Genomic DNA, 27,880 nt, shown 5'->3' with positions numbered 1-27,880 from the left:
CGTGCTGTCGCGTGACAGTGCCGGTGATCCTGCTAGGGGATCCGTTGTGTGTTGTGTCCGTCATAGACACACTTGGGTTGATTTTTAAAAGTTATATTCTTTGGGCTTCTGATGTCTCTCCTCCTTCCTTCCCCAAAGGCAAAGTAATAGTTCCTGACGAAATTTAGAAAACCCATTTTAGTCTTAGGGAAAGAAGTGCAAACATATTTACTCACAATCCACACGTCTTAAAGACATTATTAGCATACCAAAAATTACGCAGACATTGCATAATTACATCCTTGCAAAGCGGCTCTGCCTCTGAATGAGGCTCCCGGGGAGGTGACCTTCCCTCCCGTCTTTGCTTTCAGTCCCAGCATAGCTGTTAAGAGCGGTCTCTTTATTTTCAGAAGCATCCCAGTTTGGACAAGAGAATATAATCAGTGTGTCATGCTTTATATTCAGAAAAATAAACCAAAATTGCTGTCTTTCCCTCGCCCATATTGTCTTGTAACTTCCCGATCTCTTTACCAGAGAAGAAGCGTCAGTGTCGCTGCACGATAATGGGTGCGTCTGTCAGGACACACGTCTGAATTTTCTCTCCGCTCCTTCCTCCTGAACCCACACCATGGCACATCCTGCCCTTGTGCTGACCTCTAGTTTCAGATACGGGAATGTAGATAAGGTCCTGTAGGTGGAGAGGTGACTGCCGCTTATCCAGAGGGAGGCAGGAAGCCCAGTTTCTAGGGCCAGGAGAGAAGGCGGGGCTGAGCCTCCCCCTGCGGTCCTGGTACCTCTCTGTGCCTCCACCCACCGCCCCTCGTACCCTGCTGCGCTGAAGCTGCAGGAGGCTGTGTCTGGAGACATTCTCAGTTGTGCCTTCGGGCAGGATGGGGTGCTGCTGGCACCAAGCATGTGGGGACCTTGGATGCTGCAGCTCGTCCTGTGCTGTACAGGATGGCCCCGCAGTGGACTCACCCGCACTGCCAGTCCCAGGTATGGGAGATGGGACAGTATCTCTAGGGCTGGCGCTGGTGGGTCTGGAAAGCCCAGAGGGTGCTTTGGACAGCCTCAGACTGTGGCTGTGCCCACGTGATGTCTGTGGCCAAACCGAGTATGGGCTTTGCGAGCACCGTGAGCAAACGTGTCCAGACGGGGCGGTGATTGTACACTGCTCAGTCCTGTGCAGCCTGTGTCCCAGACTCAGAGGAGCCCCAGGCAGCATTTTGGGGGACAGTGGATCTGAAGGGTGCTTCTCTAGGGCCCCTCTGTTGTGGTGTAAATAGAGCAGAGGCTGTAGGATTCTTGGGAACCTAATGGGCCGGGAAACCTGTGCGCAGTGGGGCGGGTTTACTTAAACACTGACCATGACCCTTTCCAGCCTGCGCGTGTCCAAAACGCTTGCTTCAGTCAAGCGGCAGGAAGCAGCGCGGCTCTGGTTCCCTGGGGATGCGGTTCACCAACGTGCGTTTCCTTCCTCACCCAAGGCTGTCTTGAGGGGAGCAGGATCCCCCCAGCGCTGTGCACTTACCACAAAGTCAGTGCTCCCTGAGACGTCATCTCACCTGGGGAGGAGGGCCGTCCACCCGGAGGCCCTTATGGCTAGCAACAGCTGGCACATCCTCTGGCAAACTGGTGGATTGACCAACGTCAGAAGTAACAGTCTGGTTTTTGTTTTTGATCTCGGTCATCAGAGTAGCATTAGTGGGGGAAGAAAAACAGCCAATGAGATGTTAATACCTTGCTTTCTTTTTCTGGGTGTTTTCAGTTTTCCGCTGTTTTAAACACGGTGTGTCCTTGTTGGGGCCAAAGCACAGCGCTTCCCGCTACAGCCCCTCTGCGTGTGGGGACTGACCGCCCTGCCAGTAGGTGGCCTGTTCCGATCAGTTGGGTGTCATTTTCCTACTGTATTCCCCCCCCCCCCCCGCCCCCGCCATTTACGGACATCGGATAAGGGGGAGTTGCGCTTTTGTCATGTTGTCACTGTGCGTCACTGTCGTCGTCCGTGTGTGTGAGGCTCCTCTGTCTTCATCAGTTTTATTATTTCATCCTTCGTCCCCATCGCCTTTCTTTTTAAGGTTTGGATGTGGTTTTGAATGTGTGTCTTCAGTTGATAAAACTTTGTGTACTGTGTATGAGTTTATTTTTTCCTACCACTTAATTATTTAAAATTTACACATAGTGAAGTTAACTCTTTGGGATGTGTAATTCTTAGAATTCTACGGACTTTATGTGACGCATGGGTAGATTCTTCAAACCACTACCCCACGCAGGGTCCAATCCCAGCGTTCCTGACGGTCTCTCCCCCGACACCCTCAGCCCCTGGTAACCGTTGATTTGATTCCTGTCCCTGTAGTTTTGCCTTTTCCAGGACGCCATAGAATGGACCCTCGTACCTGCTGTTACGGGCTTCTTGCAGTTAGTGCAGTGCATTTGGGGTTTGGGCGTGTATCAGGTGTTTGTCCTTCTCGTTGTTAAAGGGTGTGTCATCGTGGGAGTGTACACCTTGTCAACCGCTGAAGGGCATTTGGGCTGTTTGCAGATTTTGGCAGTGATGGATAATGTTGGAAACATTCATGTATGGTTTTTGTATGAACAGAAGTGTTCTTTTTTCCAGGATAAACAGCTAAAAGCAGGATGGCTGTTTAATTCTCCAGGGTCTGTGTCATTTTGCATTGCCAGCAGCACTTGATATTGTCAGTTTTTTCAGGCTGGCCAATTAAGCAGGTGTGCAGTGGTACCCACTAGGATTTGAACTTGCATTTTCTGTAATGACTTAGGATCTTGAGTATTTTTTCCTATGACTTAACTGTTCCCATGCCGGACCCTGGGCTTTATCCCCTGGAATAAGACACTTTCTGTGATTACAGCTGATAGGGCTCAGGGCAGGTGGGCCCCACATACTCCAAGCTCCGTCCCTCCGTCACCGTGTGCAGAACAGCCCACCTCCCACCAGCAATGGGAGCTTTTGGTTCTTCTCACTCCCCCCCTCTTTTTTTTTTTTTTTTAAAAGCTTTATTGAGATATAACTCACATGCCACTCAATTCATCCATTTAAATGGGTTGTTCAGTGGTTTATACCCATCACCAAGGTGAACTTTATTTTTTATTTTATTTTTTTGCTTTTTAGGGCCACACCCATGGCATATTGATGTTCCCAGGCTAGGGGTCAAATCGGAGCTGCAGCTGCTGGCCTACACCACAGCCACAGCACCTCGGGATCCAAGCTGCGTCTGTGACTTAAACATCACAGCAAAGCTGGGTCCTTAAGCTAGGTCAGAGGTCCTAAGCAAGGTCAGAGGTCGAGCCCACTTCCTCACAGATACTAGTGGGGTTCATTACCGCTGAGCCACGATGGGAACTCCCATAGTGAACTTTATATCATGCTCATCTCCTGATGCAGAAATCCCCTGCCTGTAACTGTCTTCTCCCCATTTCTCCCCAACTTCCCCAGCCCTAGGCAACCACTTGTCTGCTTTCTGTCTTTCTGTTCCTGTTCTGGAACATCATGTAAATGGAATCAGAGAATATGTGGCCTTTTTTGACCAGCTTCTTTTGCTTAGCGTAATCTTTTCAAAAGGTTCATCCACGTGATAGCATGTTTCAGTTTTTCACTCCTTTTAGTGGCTGAATAATATTCCCTTGTGTGCAGCTATGTTTTAGTTCCCGCTTGTCCGTTGATGACAAGCTCTGCTTCCCCTTTTTGGCTCTCGTGGTGACCTTGCTGTGAACACTGGGGCTTAAGTTGTGGGTAGGCGTGTCTTCATTTTTCTTGTGTACATAGCCTGGCATGAAATTGCTGTGTCCCGTGGTAACTCTGTTTAGCTTTTTACGGAACTGCCGGACTGCTGCCCAGAGCAGCTGCTCCCGTTGACGTTCCCACCACAGGGAGTTGAGGGTTCTGGTCTCATTTCTTCACATCCTCATTAAATTTTTGATTATGGCCACCACAAAGGTTTGAGGTGGCATCTTACTGTGGTTTTGGTTTATGTTCCCCTTGGGGCTAATGATGTTAGGCCTGGTTTGCCTGCTTCGTCACCAACATTCGTAAACACCTTTTCAGTTCTTCCCAGTCGCATGAGTGTAACGCAGTATTTTATTATGCTTATTTGTTGGCATTTTTATTAATAGGTAAGTTGAAGTGTCTATTCCTATGTTGTTAGCCTTTAGGGTTTCTTACTCTGAATTGTTGTTCGTATCTTTTGTGAAGTTTTCCACTGGATTTCTTGCGTTTTAGTGTTTGATATGTGTATTTGTTACTCTGTATCAGGTTTAGATACCCAAATATTTTCTCTCTGTTGTACTTCTTTCAACTTCAAGGTGTCCTTTGTTCTCAAAAATCCTTAATTTGAATGTCATTGAATCCATCAATTTTTTATTTTCTGAATTCTGCTTTGGAGATCCTGTTTAAAGAATCTACTAGTTTCCTCAAGTTAAAAAATAATGGATTTTTTTCTTTTATTGGCGTTACAATTTTTGCTTTTTCCATTTAGATCTTTTATCTGTTTGGCATATGGTATGAAGTAGAGATTTAGTTTTTCTCCATGTAGAGATAAGTTTTCTACTACTGTTGTGTAAAATACTATGTGCTATACGAGTATCATGTGGTATACTGTTAATACCCACTCATGTATGATGTTTTATCGTATGCCAAGGTCATATATATGTGTGTGTGTATCTGTTGTGACATTTCCTATTCTATTCCTGGGCCAGTGTCATTCACGCCCTGTGTGTGTTAATAGTACCACTTGGGCTTTGTTTTAAGTCATTAGCTGGAGGGTAACACTCTTCGCCTCTGCCCACGTCCATAGACAAATGTGCTATTTTTAAAAAGTGTATCCGGTCTTTGAGGACCGTTTTTCTCCCTCATACCTTTTAACTTCGAGTTTGTACATTTTCTGTGTAGAAGCCTTCTGATGTTTAAAGGTTGACTTTTGAGGAGAATTGACACCTGAGTCCTCCCATTCTTGACTGAGCGCCATCTTTCTGTTAGGTTGTCTTGTGTGAGCTTTCATAAAGTTAAAAAATTTTTCCCCAGGAGTTGCTGTCGTGGCTCAGCGGAAAAGAATCTGACTAGTATCCATGAGGACATAGGTTTGATCCCTGGCCTTGCTCAGGGGGTTGAGGATCTGGTGTTGCCGTGAGCTGTGGTGTAGGTCGAAGATGCGGTTTGGATCTGGCGTTGCTGTGGCCGTGGTGTGGGTTGGCAGCTGTAGCTCCGATTTGACCCCTGGCCTGGGAACCTCCATATGCTGCGGGTGCAGCCTAAAAAGCAAAAAGAGAACAAATTTATCCATAAAGCTCCAGCAGATTCATAGGTTGGCTCCTAGCCCCCTAGTTTTCTTGCTGTTTTGAAGGATGTATTTTCAGATGGGTTAGTGCTTAGTGAAGGGATGGATGTGATTTTTTCACTCAGTGTCCAGCAGGCTTGCTGAACCTTGTTACCTTTCTGTGCCTGTGCGCCCGCTGACCAGTAAGGATGGTTTTCTCTGGTTCCAGCCATGTGTACCCTCACCCTGTGCTTCGGCCGTGACCTCTGGCTTTGTGCCGACTGCAGTTTTGGGAGGGATACGCCCCTCTTGTTCTTGATCTTCAAGAAAGTACATCTTAAACTTTTCTTATTAAAAATGTGGTTTCTTATTAAAGTATGGTATTTGCTATGGAACTTTGATGTGTAGCCTTTTTTAAGTTAAGGAAGTCTGCTGTTTTTAGTTGGACTTTGTTTTTAAACACGCAAACCGTAGCACATACTTTTTTCCTGTAATTTTAAAGATAGTTGTGTGATTTTCTCTTTCGGTCTCGGCGTAAATAGATGGCACTTGGCTGGATGTGAAGTGAGTCCTTTCCAATTTCTAAGAAAGAAAATTGGTTTCCTGGAGCAGGGGAAGTCCTTTCTAGTTGCTGTGGCTGAGCGGCCCGGGGAGCTGGCTTTATTAGCGAGAGCTGTCCCATCCCCTTCTTTGGCACAACGGTTTCGTCTGTTGCAGTTCGGCACGGTGTTCGCAGAACGGGAAGTAGAACCAGACCTTGCCTGGGACAGAGGCCCCAAGGCCGGTGCCTCCCCGGTGGTTCCTTTCTGGTTACGGGTTAGGAAGGATGCTGAGGCAGCATTTTAGCCGATTGTTTGATTGATCATCAAGTTTCTGGCTCACGTCTGCCCTGACTGTTCTGCATCTCGGCTCCTAAACCTCCCCTGGCTTCTGGTGAGGAGAACTAGCCCGGCTCGGAGGGACTAAGCTGTGAACACTGCACCCTGGCTTGTGGGTCGAGCTGAGCAGACGTTTGCAGTTGGTGGAGTGTTGGTGTTGTGGAGCCGGCGAGATGGGGTGCCGTGTGGGGTGACCCGCTGATGACGTGTCTCCTCAGAGTCATTCCAGTGGCAGCCGGGTGGCTCTGGGTGGCCCTACCCGTGCAGCTTGGGCTCGTTCCCGCCTTTGCTGGGGACGCTCTGGGACAAACAGGAGTGCTTCGAGGCGCACGAGGCTGTGGGAGGAAGGGAGGCTTCCCGGTGGCTCCGGCGGCTCCGGCCGCCACGGGGGCTCGCGGCTCTTTGTGCTTTGAATCGGCCCTGGTGGGAGCCATGCTTCGGGCATCGGGTCAAGGTCCCCCGTGGTGCTGTCCCTCCGCGTTTTGGGCCCACTAGGTTTGTGGGCTGACGCGGCTCCGGTCTGACCGGGAACAGGCTTGGCGGCGGCGGGGGCAGTGGCGATCGACCGGCTTGGTTTTGGGAGACGCCGTGAGCGGGTGAGACATGAAGCCCAGTTAGCAGGTCGGGGGGATGGTTTGCCTTTTCTCCCTCACTTTTCTGGTCTTGGTAGCCACTGTGACTCCGAGATCTGGAGGTGACTGAGTTGAGGCAGCGGCGTGGCCCCTGGTGTGGGACCCGTGTCCTGACCTGCGGAAGGAGAGGCTGGACGCGTTTACCTTCTGAGTTTTGCCACTGCTGATGCAGCTCTGCTTGCTCTTCAGTAAAGCGTTTCTGGTGCCCAGAGGAACGAGGAGCAGAGGTTTTCAGAGCAGGAAAGGGCCTCGGAGGCTCCTGCCCCCCACCTCCCACTCCTCATTCTCTGGACTAGAAAACCGGGGCCCCGAGCAGCCACCGCCTTGGCCCCCACCAGCAGGCTGTACCCCCAGGGCCGGAAGAAGGGTGGGCCTCCCAGCCTCACAGAGCGGCCTCGGAGAGGGCGTGGGTGGCAGCCGGGCCCACGTGCCTCCGGCAAGGGGCGCTTCTGGCGGGTCCTGGCCTCCAGGGCCGACGTGTGCAGTTTGGGAGCGTCCCTGTCAGCCACCACCGTCTTGGGGAATCTGACCTCCGCCCCGGGCGCCGTCACCCTTGCCTTGAGTCAGGCTGGTAGGTGTCGTCTTCCGAGGACCGTGTCCTCCCAGTGCTGCGGTTCGGTTTCCTGCCTCCCGTTTCCTGGGGAGCCCGGCAGGAGCCCTTCCTGCCTGGCAGGTGTAAATTGTTTTATTTGGTCTCCAGCGCATAGCGGCTCTTCACCTCTGGGGCTCACGTGGAGTTGAACGGATACGTGGGATTTGCTGCAGTAGCTGTGGCTCACGGTGGCATGGACGCTGAGGCCTCGCCAGGGCCTCTCCTGTGTGGCCGGGCGCCTGGCCTCCCTCGTGGCTCCGGGGGGAGCTGGCTGTCACGGGAGCCCCGTGCCAGCCTGTCCCTCCTCCACCTTTGTTTGCAACCAGTCTCTGCCAAGAATCCCATTTTGGTTTTGTGGTCCTGAGCTGTCCTTGGCAGCGCCACCTGCCTTGTTCCCCAGCGGTGCCCATGAGACACCGGGTGGAGACTCCCTTCCTGCCCCCTAAGCCCTTCCCTTCCTTCTCAGCCAACCCGCTGCCCGAAGAGCCGGGCTCTTCTGGCAACCGGCGTTTGACCGTCTTTCCCCGCGGCCCTCGGCAGGTCCTCTGTGATAACGTTGCCTTTTTTGTCTGACAGTTGAGACTCTTTGGGCTCTGAAGGATCCACACGTGGAGATGGTTCCTGGCCCTTTCAGGAGGGAGTGAAGTGGGTGGGGCGTTTGCCTTCGGAAACCACATGAGAGGCCCCTTTGTCCTGTTGTGATGATTCCTCGTTAAAGAGGTACATTAATTTGTAGGTGACTCTTTTGTGACTGGATGTCTCAGACACATTTTCATAAAACTCTTGCCGAGTAGACACTCCCCCCCGCCCCTGCTCCCGCTTTCTTTGTAAGCTTGATGCACAGATGACCGGACAGAGTGTTCTGATGGCTGTTTTTTGCATTCTTGTGGTGGCAGGTATCAGATTATCTTCAGGCATTTCCTTGAGGAAAGAGGATCATTTTGGAAAAGAAGGTATTGTGATATGATTTACAGTAGAAAATCTGCGACAGCTTTGCTAGCTGTGCAGCGATGTGGGAAGTGTTGATGCTTTGGCATTTGGGTGGCTGTTGGCTTTCTGCACGTTGAATCACTGGAAGCAATTTATGTAACCTGTTAAGTAGACCAAGCATCGTTACACTGGATTAGGTGTTTAAGTTGCTTCACTGGATTTTGCTGGTTTTTTGTTGACGTAGCATGAGATTGGCCTCCTGATTGTATGCTTCCTTTGGATCCGGTGACGCTTCCCTCTGGTTCTGAATCAGCGGAGCTTGGCTGATGGCGAGGCTGAGGCTAGACCAGTGCTCACAGAAGCGCCACCCCCCCGGCCCCACGTTTTCTGTTTATACAGCAGCCCGTCCCCTTGCTTTTAGGCAAGGCTGGTGTGAGCGCTGCGTGGATTTGGGGGTCGTTAACTGGTCACATTTAAAAACAGGTATGATTGGAGTTCCCATCGTGGTGCAGTGATTACCGAATCTGACTAGGAACCATGAGGTTGCAGGTTTGATCTCTGGCCTTGCCGTGAGCTGTGGTGTAGGTTGCAGATGCGACTCTGATCCTGTGTTGCTGTGGCTCTGGCGTAGGCTGGTGGCTACAGCTCCGATTCGACCCCTAGCCTGGGAACCTCCATATGCCGCGGGAGCGGCCCTAGAAAAGGCAAAAAGACCAAAAATAAATAAAAAAATAAAGTAAAAATAGGTATGATGAGGTGGAGTTTGCCTGTGTTGAATTGTTTGGTAGAAAACACTGGCTCTTCAAAGGTGACAATTGGTTTGTCTCTTTTGAGAAGGCAATGCTGTCACGCTTGCATTCTGCGCCCAGGTGTGGCCTCGAAGCCCTCTGCCTTTCTCTGTCTCCTCTATCCCTTACCCAGGTGGGTCTCCGGTTCTGGACCCTGCATTTTGCAGGTGGAGATCCAGTCAGAGACGATGGACAGACGTGTCCCTAGAGGAAGGGGGCGGGGCCCTGCCGAATGTGAAACTGGTGACTTCTTTGATTGCAGGACCTTTGGGCCAGCTCGCGATAGGAACTTGCCTTTAGAAGATGCTTTGCTTCCCATCAGTGTCTCCCTCTCGTCAAAGGCATGGCAGCCCTGCGGCCAGTGGGCACCTGGCCTCAACATCAGCAGACTTCTTCAGAGGTGAGCTGCCGCCAGAGCCGCCCAGACAGCCTGCACCTGCCACGTGAGCCCCGGCTCTGCCCCCAACCACGCCTTGGGCACACGTGGCAGAGGCCTCGAGCCAAGACTAGGGTTCTGCCCTGTCAGGTGACAAGTAGCCCTGCTTCCAGGGGACTTAGAAATGAGGGGCGTGCCAGGTGGTGGTGGCAGCTTTCTCCTGGGTGAGGACAGGATTCCCCTGAGTTGGCGTTCTTGACTCATGGGCAGCCCCTTATGGTTCCGTGTCGTCACTCACTGCACACGGGGCTTAATTCTGGTCACTGTGAGCCTTTGTTGCCATGTGGGGACAAGTTGCACAAAGCCTGTTTCCTTTCTTGCTTGTATTAAGGGCGACAGTGTTGATGGGCTGACCATCAACCACTGTGGTGAGTTGGAGCCAGGCACCGGTGTGTGTGTGTTCCAGAGACCAAGCTCTGAGCTTCTGGAAGGTATTGGTCCAGATCTTGACCGGGGGAAGGCCTGGTGGACCCGAAATCTCCCCTTCCCTGGAAAATGGCCTGCGGCCCTGGATGGGCCTGAGTGCTGTCTGCACGGCCACGTCCTCCTGCTGTATTGCTTTATTCTTCAAGGATTATATCCAGCAGAATAAGTTAGCATGTTTCCTCGAAAAAAATTTTTTTTTCTGTTTTGGTTTTTGTCTTGAAGAACTTACTACATTTGGGCTTGAAAAGGGGAGAAATTTGAACTTGTCCCCTTGGGAAAATGTGCTGGGAGTCAAGTTCCACCTGCACTGTTTGAATGTCGTGCTTTGAGGGGTGAGGTGTGGCTGCTGAGAGGAGTGGATTTTAACCCGCGTGTGATCTTTCTGACTTTGTTAATAGACCGCATACCTCCTTTTCTGACAGTAATGGGGTGGGGGAGTGGCTGTGGGGGTGTTGCGGGATCGCTGGCCATGCAGGTTTGCGAACTGGAGGTGACTTGGGGTTTTGCATGACTGTTGCAAGAGTACGGGAGGGGCTGTGCAGAGGGGCTGCCGGGAGCTCTGGTCCGTGGGACCAGAGGGCTTTGGTGTGTGTGAGGTGTCGTCAGGTACTGCAAACATTTCCTTTCGACACCTTGAACACATTTTTATTTTTTAATTTTTAAAATTATTTTATTTTGTTATTATTTTTTGTCTTTTTTTTTTTCTTTTTCTTTTCTAGGGCCGATTACCGCAGCATATGGAGGTTCCCAGGCTAGGGGTCTAATTGGAGCTGTAGACCCCAGCCTATGCCAGAGCCACAGTAATGCTGGATCTGAGCCGCGTCTGCAATCTACACCACAGCTCACATCAATGCCGGATCCTTAACCCACTGAGCGAGGCCAGGAATCAAACCCGCAACCTCATGGTTCCTAGTCGGATTTGTTAACAGCCGTGCCATGACGGGAACTCCGAACACATTTTTAAAAAGGACATAATCTTCACTGTTACCCTTTTATTGGCGGGGAGGGCGGGGGGGGCTCATTTCTTCTAAGCCGTTAAGATCGTCTTTGTGACTGCTGTCAGCATCTCCCCTCTGAGCTCCCGAGCACACTTAGGAGCTCTGCCTCTGGCCAGCTGGAGAGCGTAGGACCGTCTCCTCCTGGTTCTTCCATGTTCCTTTGCTTTCCAGGTCTCCCCTGTAGTGTTTGCCTTCAGAGACGCACTTAATAAGCCTTCTGTAGTCCCTTGCTCTTTCTTTCCTGGACAGTGCGAACAGGAGGCAGCAGCTTTAATGAAAAGCAGCCAGTACAAGTGGGACTTCATGTGCGGGGAGGAGGTTATGAACTCAAGGATATTATGTGAATTGAATTCTAGCTTCGCGTCTTGGTTTAATAATGCACCACACTTGATATTGCTCTTCCTGGCTTTCATCAGGTTTCTGCCTTCGTCTGATATTTGGGAAATTAGATCTGGTCCCTGGGAGCAGCTGCCAGCAGGAGGGGCACGCCCTTAGTGTCTGACTTTGCTGTCATCTTTGAGCAGGTGGTTGCTGAGTCTCAGCCCTGTCCTGGGTGGGCCGTAGTGTGCAGAGTTCCATCCTTGGCTTGTTTCTAGAAAGCACTCTTTGGGTAAATTGGGATCTGTTGAGCAGTTGGCTGTAGGACTGGCACCCCCAGTGCTCGTTTAAGTAGTCCCCTGTGCTGTACTGAAAAGAACGCATGGAGAGTATTTCTAGTCTATTCAGTGAGGTGAGTGAGCCCTTGATTACGGGGTGGGGGCTGAAGCGTCTTTCCTCACAGGTAATCTTCACAGGGGTTTGCTCTTTAAAGACGGTTCGAGGGCTGTTGTGCCCGAGAAGAAAGGTCTGGGCTTCCAGTGCCACCTGCTCCCTGCTGTGACTGTTGGCATCCGAGGGTCGTATCCCCACCCCGCCCCCTGCCCAGGTGCTCAGGCCCAGGGGTGGCTGGTGCCATGTGTGCGGGCCAGGGAAGGAGGACCGGCAGCTGTCACCCCGAGTAAGTGCTCTGGTGGCTGGGGCCCTCATCCAGGAGTGGGGTGGGTGTCAGGGTTAGGACACGGCCCTGGATCTGTTGCTTGGAGTTTCTCCCGCCGGGCTGGGGACAGAGCCAGGCAGCAGCGCAAAGGACAGCGTCCTGGCGGCTTGGAGACTCACCCGGGCCGGAGGGCGAGGAGCTTCGAGACTCGGGAGGGAGATAGAAGCAGGGGATTTTCTCAGACAGGGACTGAAGAAGGAGAGCCGCAGCGGGGGTCCCCAGCCCCATGTGACTGTCCCGGTGCTGGTCTCACCGCAGGGTCGCAGGGGAGTGGGGGTCAAGGTCAGGTAACTTGGTTTGAACTGCGTTCAGTCACATCAGTCATCGTGTACACGCCCTGGTTCTCTTAGTTTGTGATGAAGGCCGTGTGGTTTTCTGCTCCTAAATTAAGAAATTAAAAAAAGAATTGCACTTGAAAAATGTGACAGAGGCGGGCTTCTCCTGTTTGCTGCCTCTCTGGGCTGTTCCCAGCGCCCTCCCCTTGCCTCCCCCCGCTGACCACGTGCAGCCTCCGGGCCTCCGCAGGCAGGTTCTGTGGGAGCTCCCCGCGAGGCTGGGCACGTGAACCCACCTCCGTTCCTGAGCTGTGTGCAGTCACTCTGGTTAATTCGAGACTCGAGAGTTTGAAACCACACATAAGAGGTGTGAATAACGTGGTATAAATATTATGGGAACCCCTGTTGTGTTTCCCTTTTTTTTTTTTTTTTCCCTTGTGTTCTCATTCCAAGTCTAAGCAGTTACTTGAATGACCAGGCTCTTTCTAGAAAGACAGTGTGTTGGCTAGAGTGACATGGATATACGTGTTTTACTCACCATATGTGGTAAGAAAAGGAGTGGGCGCTAGGGAACACTGAGGTGTGGGCTTGAAAAGTCTAGATGTGTCATCAAAAAAATGCCGGCATCCTTTTGTGGCTTAGCAGTAGCAAACTGACCAGTATCCTTGATGCAGGTTTGATCCTTGGCCCTACTCAGTGGGTTAAGGACCCGGTGTTGCTGTGAGCTGTGCAGGTGTGGCTCGGATCCCAAGTTGCTGTGGGTTGCAGGTGTGGCTCGGATCCCAAGTTGCTGTGGCCGTGGTGCGGATTAGCAGCTGCAGCTCTGGTGTGACACCTAGCCTGGGAACTTTCATGTTGAAGGTGCACCCCCGCCCCCAAGAACGAACAAATGCGAGCATTCCGTGTTTCTCAGCATGAATAATGAAACTTGCTACCAAAACCTTTGTCACTGTCGTTGAGTGTACCTAGTCTTTGTCTGTGGGCTCAGCCTCACTGTTCGCACATCATTGGCCGGGGTGGGATGGAGGGGGGCAGGGTGTCAGACTGACTGGTGAGCTGATGGGCTGGGCGCCTCTCAAGGTGGGTTCCAGTTAAGGGATGCGTCCCATTCTTAAAACTGTTAGTAGGTGAGCTGCTCACAAGCTTTCTCTCTCGGCTCTCCTCCCATCTCCCCCTCCCCTCCCCTCTCTGTTTCGGTAAATTTCAGTTCTCTAAAGTCCCCAGCGGATCCCTGTGGACAGATCCTTGTGGATGTAGCTTTGGTCAGCACTTGGGAGGAGGAGCCGGGTGTGGATAAGAGTCTGGAGATGCCAAGTTAGCACTAAGTAACCAAGTTAGCACTTTCTGTGGGTCTCCTGCTGTTTGGCTGCCTTTAGAAAAGCAGTCCTTAATGCTGGTGGTTTAAGAACTGGATGAATCGACAAAACACCATGAAGCACAAAATAAAGGCGATTATTAAAATAGCAAGTTAAAGTTTTAGGCCATTTTGTTTTTCAGTAGTTTTCAGGGTAGAATTGTAGGATGTGGGAGAAAACTCAGTGACGTTTTTGTGCTTTTATTTGTTGCTCAGGGCACATAGTCCTGTTAGCACACATGGAGCTCACAAGAGCTAAGGCCTGCGATGGGTTTAACATCTTTGTGGACAGAAAGTGTTGGGAGGTTGGGGGACCGCTGATTAAAACCACATCATCCTAACATCTTTTCATCTTGCTTTTTCTTAAAATCTTGCTAAGATATTTCTGGGCTTTTCTCTGGCCAGGTGGGATGTTGCTCACTTCTAGCTCGTTTACCAACACTCGAGTGTTAAGAAGCCACGTTGTTAGGCACACAGAATGTGTGGTCCCTCCTCTGCGGGGAGTTTGTAGGCTCCACGCCCTAGCCTTTGCCTTGGCTCCTCTTCCTGCTTCCTCGCACTCATCCAGTCCAAGCTCTTGACTTCAGCCTGAGCTCCTAAACCTCTGTGCCTGGCCTGGACCCTGCCTGCGCCCTAGAGCCTCCTAGAGAAACGCCTGCCAGGACGGCTCCCCTAAGTGCCCTGGGAGTTCTCCATGCAGCCTGAGCAGTGAGTTCTTCACCCCACGAGCTGTACCTCCAGGGGCCAGTTCCTTCCCGCGACTCCTGGAGTGGTTGGGAGGTGCTGGTTTAATCCAGGGGCAGGAACATACAGAGGAAATGCCTGGGGGCTTTAAAACTGCAGCTGCCCCTTCCTGTCCCTGAACAGGAATGAGGGGAGGCATGGCTAGTCTCTATTTGTGAACAACCCAATTGAAATTCCTGAGGTCTAATACCAAGCTCTTGGATTAGAAGGGTCAATATTATCAAAATGACTATTCTACCCAGTCTATCTATAGATTCAGTGCAATCCCTATCAAATTACCAAGGACATTTTTCACAGAACTCGAACAAGATATTTTAAGGTTTGGAAGCATAAAAGACCCAGAATAGCCAAAGATATCCTGAAAAAGAAAAATGGAGCTGGAGGAATCAGGCTTCCTGACTTCAGACTATATTATAAAACTACAGTCATTAAAACTGTATGGTACCGGCACAAAGACAGAAATATAAATCAGGGAGTTCCCGTCGTGGCGCAGTGGTTAACGAACCCGACTAGGAACCATGAGGTTGCGGGTTTGGTCCCTGCCCTTGCTCAGTGGGTTAAGGATCTGGCGTTGCCATGAGCTGTGGTGTAGGTTGCAGATGCGGCTCGGATCCCGCATTGCTGTGGCTCTGGCGTAGGCCGGTGGCTACATCTCCAATTCGACCCCTAGCCTGGGAACCTCCATAGACTGCAGGAGCGGCCCAAAGAAATAGCAAAAAGACAAAAAAAAAAAAAAAAAAAAAAGAAATAGAAATCAGTGGAACGGATAGAAAGCCCAGAATTAAACCCACACACCTACAGTCAACTGGTCAATGCCAGAGGAGGCAAGAATATACAATGGAGAAAAGACAGCCTGTATAATAGGTGGTGCTGGGAAAACTGGACAGCCACATGTAAAAGAATGAAATTAGAACATATCCTCATACCATACACAAAAATAAACTCCAACTGGATTAAAGATCTAGACATAAGACCACATACTTAGAGGACTGTATAAAACTCTTAGAGGAAAACATAGGCCAAAAACTCTCCAACATAAACCACAACAATATACACCTCTTAGAGTAATGACAGTAAAAACAAAAATAAACAAATTGGACCTAATTAAACTTAAAAGTTTCTGCACAACAAAGGAAACCCTAAACAAAACAAAAAGACAACCCACAGAATGGGAGAAAATCTTTGCAAGTGAATCAACTGACAAGGGATTAATCTCCAAAATTTATTAACTCCTTCTGCAGCTCTGTACCAAAAAAACAAACAACCCCATCAAAAAATGGGCAGAAGATCTAAACAGACAATTCTCCAAAGAAGACATACAGATGGCCAAAAAACACATGAAAAGATGTTCAACATCACTCATTATTAGAGAAATGCAAATCAAAACCACTATGAGGTACCTACCACCTTATATTGGCCAGAATGGCCATCATCAAAAAGTCTACAAACAGTAAGTGCTGGAGAGGGTGTGGAGAAAAAAGAACCCTATTACATTGTTGGTGGGAATGTAAATTGGTGCAACCACTGTGGAAAACAGTATGGAGGTTCCTCAGAAAACTAATAATAGAACTACCATTTGATCCAGCAATCCCACTCTTGGGCATCTATCCAGAGAAAACCATGACTTGAAAAGACACATGTACTCTAATGTTCACTGCAGCACTATATACAATAGCCAAGACATGGAAACAACCTAAATGTCCAACGACAGAGGGTGGATCAAGAAGATGTGATACATACACACAATGGAATATTACTCAGCCATTAAAAGGAACGAAATACCAGCATTTTTAGCAACATGGATGGATCTAGAAATTATCATGCTAAGTGAAGTCAGCCATACAATGAGACACCACCATCAAATGCTTTCACTGACATGTGGAATCTGAAAACGGGACACAATGAACTTCTTTGCCGAATAGATACTGACTCACAGACTTTGAAAAACTTATGGTTTCCAAAGGAGACAGGTTGGGGGGGTGGGGGGATGCACTGAGGGTTTAGAATGGAAATGCTATAAAATTTGGTTGTGTTAATTGTTGTACACCTATAAATGTAATAAGATTCATTAAGTAATTAAAAAAATAGAGAAAGAAAAATAAATTCCTGAGGTCTAGACCATGTATATCACAGGTGCCTTAGAAATGAATTCAGGCTTTCAGAGGGTGCACACATCAGGACATCAGGCTCTCATTTGAAGCTGTTTTCATGGGAACCCTGTCAAGGGCCCTTGTGAAACTGACCTGTGTCTCTAGGAGACGGAGTTACCAGAATGTTCTTCCCTGGTGGCTGTCTGGGTTGTTTGCCTCCCTCCTGCTTTTCCCACCCCTCCTGCCTCAGTGCCCAGGAGGGGGGCCACAGAGCCACCTCCCCGGGGCTCCCTGCCATGGCAGCCCCTCGTGTGGCCCAGCCTGGTCTGGGGGTGTCTGCACAGCTGGCTCCCCCATCGCTGAAGCCTTCCCAGGCCTCCCCTGTCGGGCTGCTCTGCTGGGCTGGTACCCCCGCCTCCCCTCCGGCCACCTGCCCACCTGCAGCCTTCTCACAGCTTCTCTCACCGCGTCCTCAGGGACCTTGGAGGTAAACGGTGTGAGGTTGGGACAGCAGGTTTCAGGCTCCTCTGAGGAAGCCTCGGTTTCTGTGGGGACATCATCCCTGTGGCATGGAAGGAACAGAGAGGGACAGAACGTGTTTGGCGTCTTCCTTTCTTTGAGCTGGAAGGAACGGGAAAAAGGAGCGTGTTGAGGAATTGTGTGTATGGTCCTCGTGGAGCCCGAGGGGGAGGCAGGCCCCGGAGGTGGGGGGCAAGGGGGCAGGGAGGCCCGACGAGGGAGGGAGGGGAGCTGCTGCTGCACTTGCCCCCCCTTCTCCGGGGCCTCCTGGGTCAGCACCTGGTGGCCTCAGAGAATCTGGAAAATGTTTGTTGCTTCTAGAAAGGCTCGCCCCAACATTGTTGGACTCTGAGGTATATGAAAGCTTGGCAGGAGGAGTGGAATGTGGGCCTGGAAATGGTCAGATCTGTCCATTTTATCAACTGTTTGTGATTCCTCTGGATTGTTTTCGTAGGTTTTGGCTCCTCATTTTAACCACGGTTCCTTTCAGAGTTGCTTCCAAATATCTGCCCTGTTTCCAGGCCGCTTCTTTCTGCATCACTATTTGTTGGCTTCAATTCATTTACTCTACTCTCTAAAGAAAATGGCTTTGGGTGTATGATTCCAGCTAAATGACGTGAATATAAGAAGGTAGAGTCTGAAAAGAGGAAATTCACGCATGTTTTCATAAATGTGGTCAGAGGCACAGCTCTGTAAAATCTGCTTTTGAGTGGAAAGGTTCTGGACGTGGGTTTTTGGTTTTTTTTTTTTTTTGTCTTTTTTTGTCTTTTGTTGTTGTTGTTGTTGTTGTTGTTACTATTTTTTGGGCCGCTCCCGCGGCATATGGAGGTTCCAGGCTAGGGGTCGAATTGGAGATGTAGCCACCGGCCTACGCCAGAGCCACAGCAATGTGGGATCCGAGCCGCGTCTGCAACCTACACCACAGCTCACGGCAACGCTGGATCGTTAACCCACTGAGCAAGGCCAGGGACCGAACCCGCAACCTCATGGTTCCTAGTCGGATTCGTTAACCACTGCACCACGACGGGAACTCCCCAGGACGTGGGTTTTGAAGAGTCTCTGTGGAGGGGGTGGCGGAGCGCGCTGTTCAGGGGCGGCCCTGTCGTTGACCCACACCCGGGAGGCCACCTGTGCGGCCAGGGCAGAGCCCGTCGTGGGGATGCAGAGGGTTCGGGTCCACAGATGCTGAGTACTTTGGTCACTGGCTTCTGGTCGCACGAAGAACTGGCCACAGCGGCCCACAAGGAGGGCTGTCCCTGGCGCAGGAGCCCTGCGTCTGCCGCGGCGATGAGGTCAGGCGGCCCTCGCCCAGGAGTATGGCCTTTCTCTGCACAGTAAGTGAAGCTGGATCCTTGTGCCCCAAGCTGGGATTGTAGCACTTCCTTCCTCTGCCTCGGCTGCCGTGTCCAGTCTTGGAAGTGGGCTGGTCGGTTCCAGGGGTGGCGACGAGGATGCTGTCGGCTCTTGTGAGCGTCCTGCAGCCCCCGAGTCCTCCCTTCCCTGTGTCGTGGTGCTGTGCTGCCCATCGCTCAGCCCCGAGGGGTGCAGCCCTCGCCCCTCCACACGCACCCACCCAGGGACAGCCACCCGCCCAGGCTTCCTGTGCCATTTGGAGGTCTAGGGCCGCGTCTCCGTGGGCCGGGAACAGCTGCAGCTTCTGGAGGGGAGAAGAACATCTGTCTTCTCTGAGAGTGCTTTTCAGTGTGCGAGCATCTGTCCTTGCGTTTCTGGGAAAACCAGCAATGATACGTGGAGCCCTTTGTACCAGGCTCCAGGGTGACTGCGGGTGGAAGCAAACAGCTCACTTTGGGGTGGACTCGCCTCATCCACTAGTAAACCTGGCTTTAAAATCACAAGCGAATACCTTTCATGTCACAATCAATCACAGGAAAGAAATGGTAGGTTCCACGCCAAAGAAGATGGAAAATGTTGAACCGTTTGGGAGGCTGGGACCGGCTCGCCTCTCTCCCGAACACGCTGTCTGTCCTAGTGTGATTGAAGGAAGTCCCTGAAGACATCTGGCAGCTACACTTTATATTTTTCTTTCCAGAAAGTTGAGTGAGTTAAAATTCCAATTAGGCTAAATATTTTACTTCACCGAAAAGAAACTCAACTGTTTTCCAGCTCGTGTTTCCTATAATTTAAAATAAGTAGTAATTGTATTTCTGGGTCCTTTTGTCTCCACATACATGTTCTGCATATTTAAGCCTTCGTCTGGTGTATCCAAACACAGCTGATGTATTTAGATAATTATGCATATGCTTTCTTTTCTAAAACGTCTACATTAGGTAAATTCCTTGAAAACAATTGCGATCAGGAAGCTTACTTAGATTATGTAAGGAGCTGCTTGTTAGGTAATTAAAGAGAAGCCTTCTTCCTTGTTAGGCGGACAGCATGGCATGGGCTCAGGAGCCACATCTCCCTCAAAATAGGAAGAGGGACGCTAGAAGCAGGCACTTCCATCGACCCCGCCTGCCACGCGCACGTCGTCACGGTCACTACTGACCGGCCGCCTTGGCCAGGCGCCAGATGGAGCAGCCAGGCCTGCTCTTCTCCGGGAGCCTGTGTTGGGCTGTGGGGACCTGATACGCGGCGACAGTGTCTTTGTTGGGTGCGGGGGCAGGAACCAAACTTGTTACCTCCGCCACCAGGGCTGCCTCAGCGCCGGCACCCTGGGGCGAGCTGGTCTGATGCCAGGCCAGCCTGCTGCCAGGTAGCTCCTCGGGGCTGAACTCACAGGCGCGCGTTCCCCACTCAGAGCATCCGTTCCTTCTGGAGGGAGCGCTGCCGAAAGCGAAGCTGAGGGCGGTGGCCAGGAGGCCGCAGGAGCAGAGCTCAGGAGCCGAGCCTCCCGCAGGCAGGTGCCCGTGCCGGAGCACCAGCCCCTCAGCCCCTCCGAGGAGGCCCTGGCTTTGCAAGCTGTTTCCCTTTAGGGTAAAGGAGACCCCAGGGGTGGAAAGAAGAGTCGGAAAAGTGAATTTGCATCTGAAGTATGGCTGTTGTTATTCGTGAATCCACCAGTCCCCGAAGTTGTCTTGAAGTTGTCTTAACACTGAAGGCACGGCTTCTTTCTCTGCCAAATGTGACTTGGTCTTGGCCGCTGTCTTTGGGGCGGGTCTTTGTCAGAGTTTTAATACTGCGCCCTCCCTGAGCACGCGTTAGAGTTGCATGATTTCGAGACAGCTGTTTCTGACGTAGGCTGCGTGCCCACCACGCACCTCTTCACCTGGCAGGAGGATCATCGTGTAGTCATGAGCGGTATCAGCCTGGCAGGACCAGCACCCTTGCAGCTTATTTACCGCGGTGACGGCAAACCTGTGCGACTAGGTGTTTGTCATCACGGACTGTTGTGTCCTTGATGAGGACAGGCGCCAGGAGGCATGGAAAGCCCTCCTCTTTCCTCCCAGTGTTACCGGAATCCGGGTTCTTGTTCACGGAGCCGAAGAATGAACTTTGCAAACACACTCACGCAGGCAGCAAGCAAAAGACTATCATAGAAAAGCAATCAGCTCTCAGCACAGACACGCGGAGGGGAAGACGAGTTCCCCCTCGTCTGATTGTCTGAGGGGCGTTTAGCTTTAAAGGCAGGAGTGCCAGCCTGGGGTCCAGATGCCAGTTCTCTTCCCATTGGCCGTGCCCAGTGTGCCTGCATCAGTCCTTGTCCAGTGGGATCTTGGAGGCCGAGGGACCCCGTAAGCCTCCTGGTTCCTTTGTTCTCGTCCCTGGACTGGGAGCCGCCATTCCTCTCCTTCCTTTTCTGTGGGTTGAGTGGGTTAGAGATTAAGATCCATCTGGGTGGCAAGCAGATAGACTCCCTGAAGCAAACCAGGCCGGGGTCGGGGGGTGTTACTCCCTGGACCCCTGAAGCCACGGACGGACGTTGATCAATGACCACATCCAGAAATGTATCGGAGCCCGTGTTCCTACACGAACTACCTGCGTTACTCCTCCGCCTCACCCGGGCACCTGTCTCACAGCCCTCGCTCTGACTTCTTTTCCTCTCCCTCAGATTGAGGTCGTGTGGTTCCCTGATTACCGCGTGAGCATCTTTAAGCAGAGGGCTTGATTCATCTTGGTGTCACCAGCACTCAGCTCAGAAACCTCCCGGGCAACCGGTGTAGTACTGCCTTGTGCCGCACTCGTGTGGATGTGAAAGAGGAGCCCCCTGCCCGGTGGGGAGACGGTTCCTGAAGCTCAGGCACCCACATGCGCACAGTCTCCCGAGGGGAGAGGCCTCTGTCCTAAACCCTAAGGGCCTTTCAGGGCAGGCCCAGTGTTCTCTCCAGTTGGTCCAGGGACATCAGGACAGCCGTTCCTAGTCTGGGCACAGGGCAGCAGGGCGTGCGAATCCCATCCTGCAAGTCCTGGGAAAACATCTCTAAATGGACGTACTTTTTGGGCCGATGAGAGTTCACTGGTTTCTGAGAGGAAGCCACTCAGGAACAGTTACATCACAGCAGGCTTTCCTCACTGGGGTCCTTTAGAAATGGCTTCGCGCCCGTGATGTTTGTTGCTGTGGTTCTTGCTGTCTGCCTGCCCTCTTTTCTTCCTTCCGCTTTATTTATTTATACACACACACACACACACACACACACACACACACATATACAGAGAGGATGGGGGGAGATTAATCCATTTCTTCACCCACCCTTTGCTTTTTTCTTAGGTAAATTTTAATTTATACATTACAAAGAAAGATTTTTAAGCTTACGGTAATAAAGTGTTGTGATGTGTTCTGTGTGCATTTAAAAGTGTTTCCATCTGTATTTGTTTTATTGCAATAGTGCTACCTATTTTTTCTTGATTTTAGTAGCTGGAGGTTTTCTATTTAAAAAGTAAAGTGGATGTCTTATGTTTTTCCAGCATGCATGTCTCTCTATTCGTTGTTTTCCTTCTTTTTTCCTTCCTTTTTAACTTCTGTATCCAACACTTGCTCCCCCAACCCTCCCTGCTTCCTCTTTCCTTCGTCTTTTTTTTGGCTTGGTAATAAAAACATATAATGCTGTGTTTTTCTTTGACTATATCTTGGGCTGTATTACATAGCTGTTGATGTCTGTAGTGTTTCCGGAATTGTCAGTTGATGTGTTTCTCTTTGTGCTGTTTCAGGGCTTACTGCTCCGCGTCATGTTTGGTTGATAATGGCACATAGTGGCTTTTCTCCCATTGGTACTTGTTTCCAGCACTAGAAGACTCTGCTTATCTTGGAGCACCTTTGACCTTGTAGGGCTGTCCTTCCCCTCCCCCATGCCCATCCTTAGCTGTTCTGAATGACCTCCACCAGCTCAGGTTAGAAGAGAGCACGGGTGGGTGAGAAGCCATCAGGGCTGAGTGCTGGCCCCAGGCCCCGGCAAGTCGCTTCCCCCTTCTGGTGCCTGTCCTAGAATGCGGGCCAGTCACAGTGCTCCCACGGTGTTGTGGGGACTGTGGGAGTAGTGTGTGTAAGGCGTCTACGCAGTGCCTCGGGGATACAGGGCACACAGCAGCCGGTCGTTCTCCTGGCCTCCAGCCCAGCAGACCACAGGCGCTCTGTGCTGCAGTCTGCTCCCTGCGCATCCGTCCTGCTGGCCGCTGCTTCCTGATCCCTTCAGAGAGCCTCTCTCTTTCACTCTGGGCACCCTCTTCAGACAATGCTGACCGAGATGATTTGCTCCAGAAATTCCATTTTTCTCTTTTTTTCTTTTTGACGTTAAGACTTCCTTCCCTATTGAAGGGAATTCAAGCTGCTGTTTCTGAGTTGAATGTATTCTGCAGCACGGAGGATGGGGGTGGCTGGGGTGTAATGGGAGAGCCAGCATCCTCCCCACTGCCCTGCCCAGTGCTGGGTTGCTTGGTTTTGATTGTGAGCACCTGAGGGCCAGAGCCCCCCCCCCCAACCCCACGTGTGATCGTGGGATGTTACCTGACGTCAGCATTGTGTGTCACTAGTCACCCCCCTTTAATTGTGTTGCTGGGATAATAGAGAAGTTCCAAATGCAGTTGGGGACTAGGGTGGCCAATGGCAGATGTGTCTGGGGGGGATTCAGTGTTTTGTATTTTCGGGGTCATCTTAATAACTGAAGACCAGGTGAATGATAGGGGCTGAACTTTATTTACATGGGGCTGTTTGAAATATGTTCGGAGCGCCCTTACCAGCAGGAGAAACGTTTTCCTTACTCTCTTTTGGCTGGGAGCTTACAAATCAAAATGACCAAGGACAGATTAGTAGGGAAAAACAAGGTTTATGAATATGCCTACTCGTTAAACGATGAAAGGTGGAGGCTCGTGTCCTAACTTAGTGGAGAAACGGGCGTGGGTTTCTGCATGAAAGACCAGGGGGCTTCTAGACGTACAGACACGAGATGGGGTCTGTGATGTTTGCCTACAGATACGAGGCTTCTCTCCAGGGCTGTGAGGGTCCTGCAGGGGGTTTATGGAAGGTTTCTTCAGGCTTTTCCTCCTGAGGGGAGACCCTTTTCAGAGAGGGAGCCGATGGCAGCCTCACTGCAGAGAAGGCTGCTCTTGGCATGTGCAGAGGTGCCAATGGCTTCAGCTTCACAGAGCCTTCGCTTCACATGAGGGTTCCAGTGGGTCCCAGTACTCATCACCTCTCTCCATTTGTCACCTCTGTGCTGGTCCCGGCCGCAGAGGAACACGAGGCCATCGCCCCGCCCTGGTCGCCCTCTTCCTGAGGGTCTCATTTGCATCCAAAGTGTCCTCTCTTCCTGCCATCTTTGATGGGGCTTCTAGACGAACCCTGGACGGTCTCCGGGCCCTCCAGGGCATTTTCCAGTCCATCTTCTCCTTTCCTGCTCTCCCCGTTCCTCCCGTCCTGGAGGTGGTGGGTCAGATGGACCTCTCCTCCTGAGGTCCGTCTGATGGCTGGTGGCACTTGCCCACTTTTTTATTGAAAAGCGATTTATTTAGGAAAAGAGCATAGGCCCTACTCACCTTATACCCCTTCAACAACCCTGTGTGCACAGTCTGTGTCCACATCATTTAAGAGATGCTGGCGTCTGTGAGTCAGAGGAACAAGAAACCCGCTTTCTGAGGTCAGGAATCCAGTTCTGTGCCTTGAGTACGCTTGGAAGGTGTCAGGACCCTCAGGGGGTGACTTTGACTGTAAATCCAGGAGGGATTTGGACTCAGAGATGCTTCTTGCCTCCTTACGTCACCAGCCTCCCAGCGGACCTGGCTTCCAACAGGGGGCGCCCTAAAGTTAATGTGGGAGGAGAGCTAAGGTGACGGGTCCGCCCGATGTGGGTGGTCTGTAGTCCCGCGCGCGGGTGGGTGGCTGAACCCGGCTGCGGGTTGGATCTGGTCTTGTGCCTGGAGCTGGTGAGCATCAGAGGCAGGATCCACACCTGGCTGGAGAGTTGCTGTTCATGCACAGCCTCTTAGCAAAAAGGCACCTTCGCTTTAAAAACCATGATCTTAAGGAGGCCTGTGACCCCACATTGTTGTAACAAGACAGAGCCTCCGCGTGGTTGACACCTCCTGGGCTCAGCCTTTGCTTATGGCTGATGAATCTGGCCGCCTCTGCGTGCAGGGCAGATGCAGAAGCAGCGTTGCTGCGTTCAGAATCCATCGTGTAAAATCCTGTTCCTGACTGTGCGGAATCGCCCCTTTCTCATTCTGTCACCTGGTGTCTGTCCCGCGCCCGTGGCGGTTGTGAATGTGGGGTTTGCCAGCTTTCAGTCACCAACTCCAAACAGCTCAGGGCACGGTCACCTGAGAGTGGTACTGTTATTGATTAATTTCCACGAGCAAAAACTACCAAAAGTGGAATCAGAAACAAGGGAGGAACATGCTGGCTTTGTGGCTCATGTCCCTCTAACATGTTGAAAACGTTAAGGTTGGGAACCCAGTGGAAAGACCGGAAGCTAGTAGAGGGTTCCCCGAAAAGGAGACCTGCCCGACTCCGGAGTGTTTGAAGATGTCCCGCCTGACAGCGCGCGAGAGAAAACCAGGTCCTGCTTCTCCCCTGCTTCTGGACTGACCGTCATGCAGCACCACAGACGGCGGCATAGACGACAGATTTATTTCCTCACAGGGCTGGGGGCTCGGAGCCCTCAGACCTCAGGTCCCCAGGCCTCGCTCCCTGACTGGTAGAGGCCGTCTTCTCCCTGCGTTCTCACGCGCCCGGCCCTCTACGTGTGTCTGTGTCCAAATCTTTTCTTCTTTTTTTTGTCATTTTCGGACGTAAGTTCTGCATGTCTGAGGCAGGTGAAATTCCCAGGCCAGGGGTCCAATAGGTGCTGCAGCTGCTGGTCTACACCACAGCCACAGCAACGCGGGATCCGAGTCATGTGTGCGACCTACACCACAGCTCACGGCAGCAGTGGATCTCTAACCCACTGTGAGCGAGGCCAGGGATCGAACCTGCGTCCTCATGGATACTAGTCAGGTTTGTTTCCACTGAGCCTCGGCGGGAACTCACTCCCAAATCTCTTCTTAGGAGGACACCAGTCACGTTGGCTTAGGACACCGTGACTTAATCATCTTAAAGGACGCGTCTCAAGGTTCGGTCGTATTGGCCGTACTTGGAGTTGGGACTTCGAGCTTTGAATTTGGGAAGGGGACACAATTCAGCTCCTAATTGTGACCCAAAAAAAGGAAAATTAGCACTCATACGTTGTGGGGGGTGGGGGGCGGCAGCACAGATTGAGCCTTTGAAGACTAATTTGTCATTATCCATTAAACTCAAGTGGATTCCATTGACTCAGCAGCTCTACCTCCAGGAACTCCGAAACATATGTGAGGGTCTTAAATTAACACCTGGCTCATGACAGCAAAAGAATGGAGACAACTTCATGTCCACAGGGCAGGGGGTAGTGGTTAAAAAAAAAAAGGATTCCTTCGAGGACAAGAATAGAATGCGCCAAGGAGAAGCGCAGTATAGACTGTGTGGAGGGTGCATGTGGATAGAAGGGGAGAAAGAGTATTTGCATGAAGTATTTCTCTGGGATACCTTGCTGAGCGTGGAGGCTGGGCAGACAGCCAGGGGCCAGGGTGAGAGGGAAGCTTTGGTACCTTTTAAAATTCTGGGTCCTGAATTTATTAAATAAATAAACCATTTCCTTTCCCTTAGGAGAAAATTCTATCACAAGTTCATTCATAATTTACATTGTTTGGGGTCATTTTTTAAAAATGAAATTACTGTGATTAAAATCATTCTTGGTGGAGTTTCTGTTGTGACTCAGTGGGTTAAGAACCCAACTATTATCTGTGAAGATGTGGGTTTGATCCCTGGCCTCGTTCAGTGGGTTAAGGATCCAATGTGGCTGTGGCTGTGGCGTAGGCTGGCAGCTCCAGCCCTGATTGGACCCCTAGCCTGGGAACTTCCATATGCCGCGGGGTGGCCCTAAAAAGAAAAAGGAAAAGGAAAAAAAAATCATTGTTTTAAGAACTCTTAATTTATTTTTCTTAGAACCCCTCAAAATCACAGTTTGGGGCAGTGATGCTGTTTCTGGGTTGTGCCAGTGCTTGCCACCTTGGTCCCCAAGAGCAGGTCACCTCTGCTCCTTGACTAGAGCATCTGTCTCAGGGCTTGTGGGGCAGTAATTATTTTTGCATTCCAGTGTAGAATGTGTATGAATCATTGTTCCAGATCTTATTTTGCTCAGAAATTCCTATGTAGAGAAATACTATTTAGTTTTGTGAATTGGGCTCTTTTGGTTTCACCAGGTTATTTTGAGGCGCTTAGGGGTGATGATGCTGGTGAGGCTGATAGCACTTGGCTTGTGTTTGGTGCCTCGAGCTTTGCAAAGTGCTTTCACATTCATTATCTCATTTTACTGTCAGTTTGAACTGAGAGGTTTAGGAACACAGATTGTTGCCATCTTTTTCTGGATGAAGCGTTCCAAGCTTGGCTGAGGTGTCTCGCAGTGAATCAGTGGTAATTTTCCAGCTGGAGGTTTCAGGGTGTCAGCTGGCTCTGCCAGGGGGAGGAGAGAATTGGTCAGCGCTTCTGGTGCAGGACACTTCAAGCTTAAGAACATAGATCGTTCAGTTCAGTGGTTTTCACTGGGGGCAGTTTTGGCTCTCAGAGGACATTGGCAATGTCTCGGGACATTTTCCATTATCAGAACTGGAGATGCAGCTAGTCAGTAGAGGCCAGAGATGCGGCTAACACCGTAATGCAGAGGGCAGGGCTCACAACAAAGATGACCCAACCTTAGCTGTCAGTGGTGCCAAGATGAAGAATCCTGGTGGAGCTGGCCTGCAGCCCCCGAAGCCCATCTTCCTCTCTCTTCCCTTTCCAGCGTTGGTTTCGTCTCTTGGGCTTGGTGGTGGTAGAGCAGAGACTTCTCTTTGGGATCACGAGTGGTGGCAGATGTCAGGAAGGCGCCTTTTCTGCCTGTGCCAAGAGCGTGTCCTGCTGGAGGTCTGCAGGTGTGCCAGCTCCACGTCTGTGCCGTGGGGGTCCTCACACCCTGAGATCCAGCCCTGTTTCCATCACGTCTGCGGCTTCTCGGTCCTCCTCCGACTTGTGAGGCAGCAGAGGTTATTCTTGGCACCCGTCCCTTCCAGGAGGAAAGAGAACCAGCAGCTGGGGTTTGTGAGTTCTAGCTGGAGAGGGGGGAGCAAGCAGAGGCCACAGCCTTGGGCCTCCCTGGGACCGTGGGAGAGTCGGACTGGAGGAGGAGCGTAGCTGAGGCCAGAGGAAAGGAGCAGGGGAGAAGGAGGCTATCAGAGGGAGGTGACAAGTGAGCAGTGGAGTCGCTGCTGGGACTAGGGGTCTGCTGTGGGCATAGGGCTCACTGGTAGGAACGGGGGTGGTGGGTGAACAGAGGCTGCTCCTGGCTGGAGGCTGAGCTGGACCGTCTTCTCTGAGGCAAGAGACTGAAGACACAGGCTGGAGGAGGGATCCGGACACCCCGTGTGCAGGTCCTCAGAGGCAGGAAGGCGGGACACCTCCGGCAGAGGGAGCAGCAGCCGAGCAGGGGCTTTAGAG

General features: G+C 51.3%; 1 protein-coding gene and 1 long non-coding RNA gene across 5 annotated transcripts in view; both read left to right on the top strand.

Annotated features, from left to right (window-relative positions):
- STK24 (serine/threonine kinase 24) overlaps positions 1 to 27,880 on the top strand; it is a 106,906-nt gene that overhangs the window by 49,870 nt on the left and 29,156 nt on the right. The gene's annotated exons all lie outside the window — the stretch shown is intronic.
- Positions 9,645 to 19,055, top strand: LOC146398688 (uncharacterized). Its single transcript, XR_014819817.1, has 3 exons — positions 9,645 to 9,936; positions 11,153 to 14,779; positions 17,945 to 19,055. It is a non-coding gene; the product is annotated as an uncharacterized LOC146398688 (long non-coding RNA).

Source organism: Sus scrofa, chromosome 11, assembly GCF_054392235.1.
Source record: "Sus scrofa isolate SSC_HxYL_T2T_F1_AM1 chromosome 11, Sscrofa_HxYL_maternal_Yorkshire_Landrace_v2.0, whole genome shotgun sequence".
Classification (NCBI taxonomy): Eukaryota; Metazoa; Chordata; class Mammalia; order Artiodactyla; family Suidae; genus Sus; species Sus scrofa.
The sequence above is the reverse complement of the archived record's forward strand: the minus strand, read 5'-3'. Positions and strand labels throughout refer to the sequence as shown.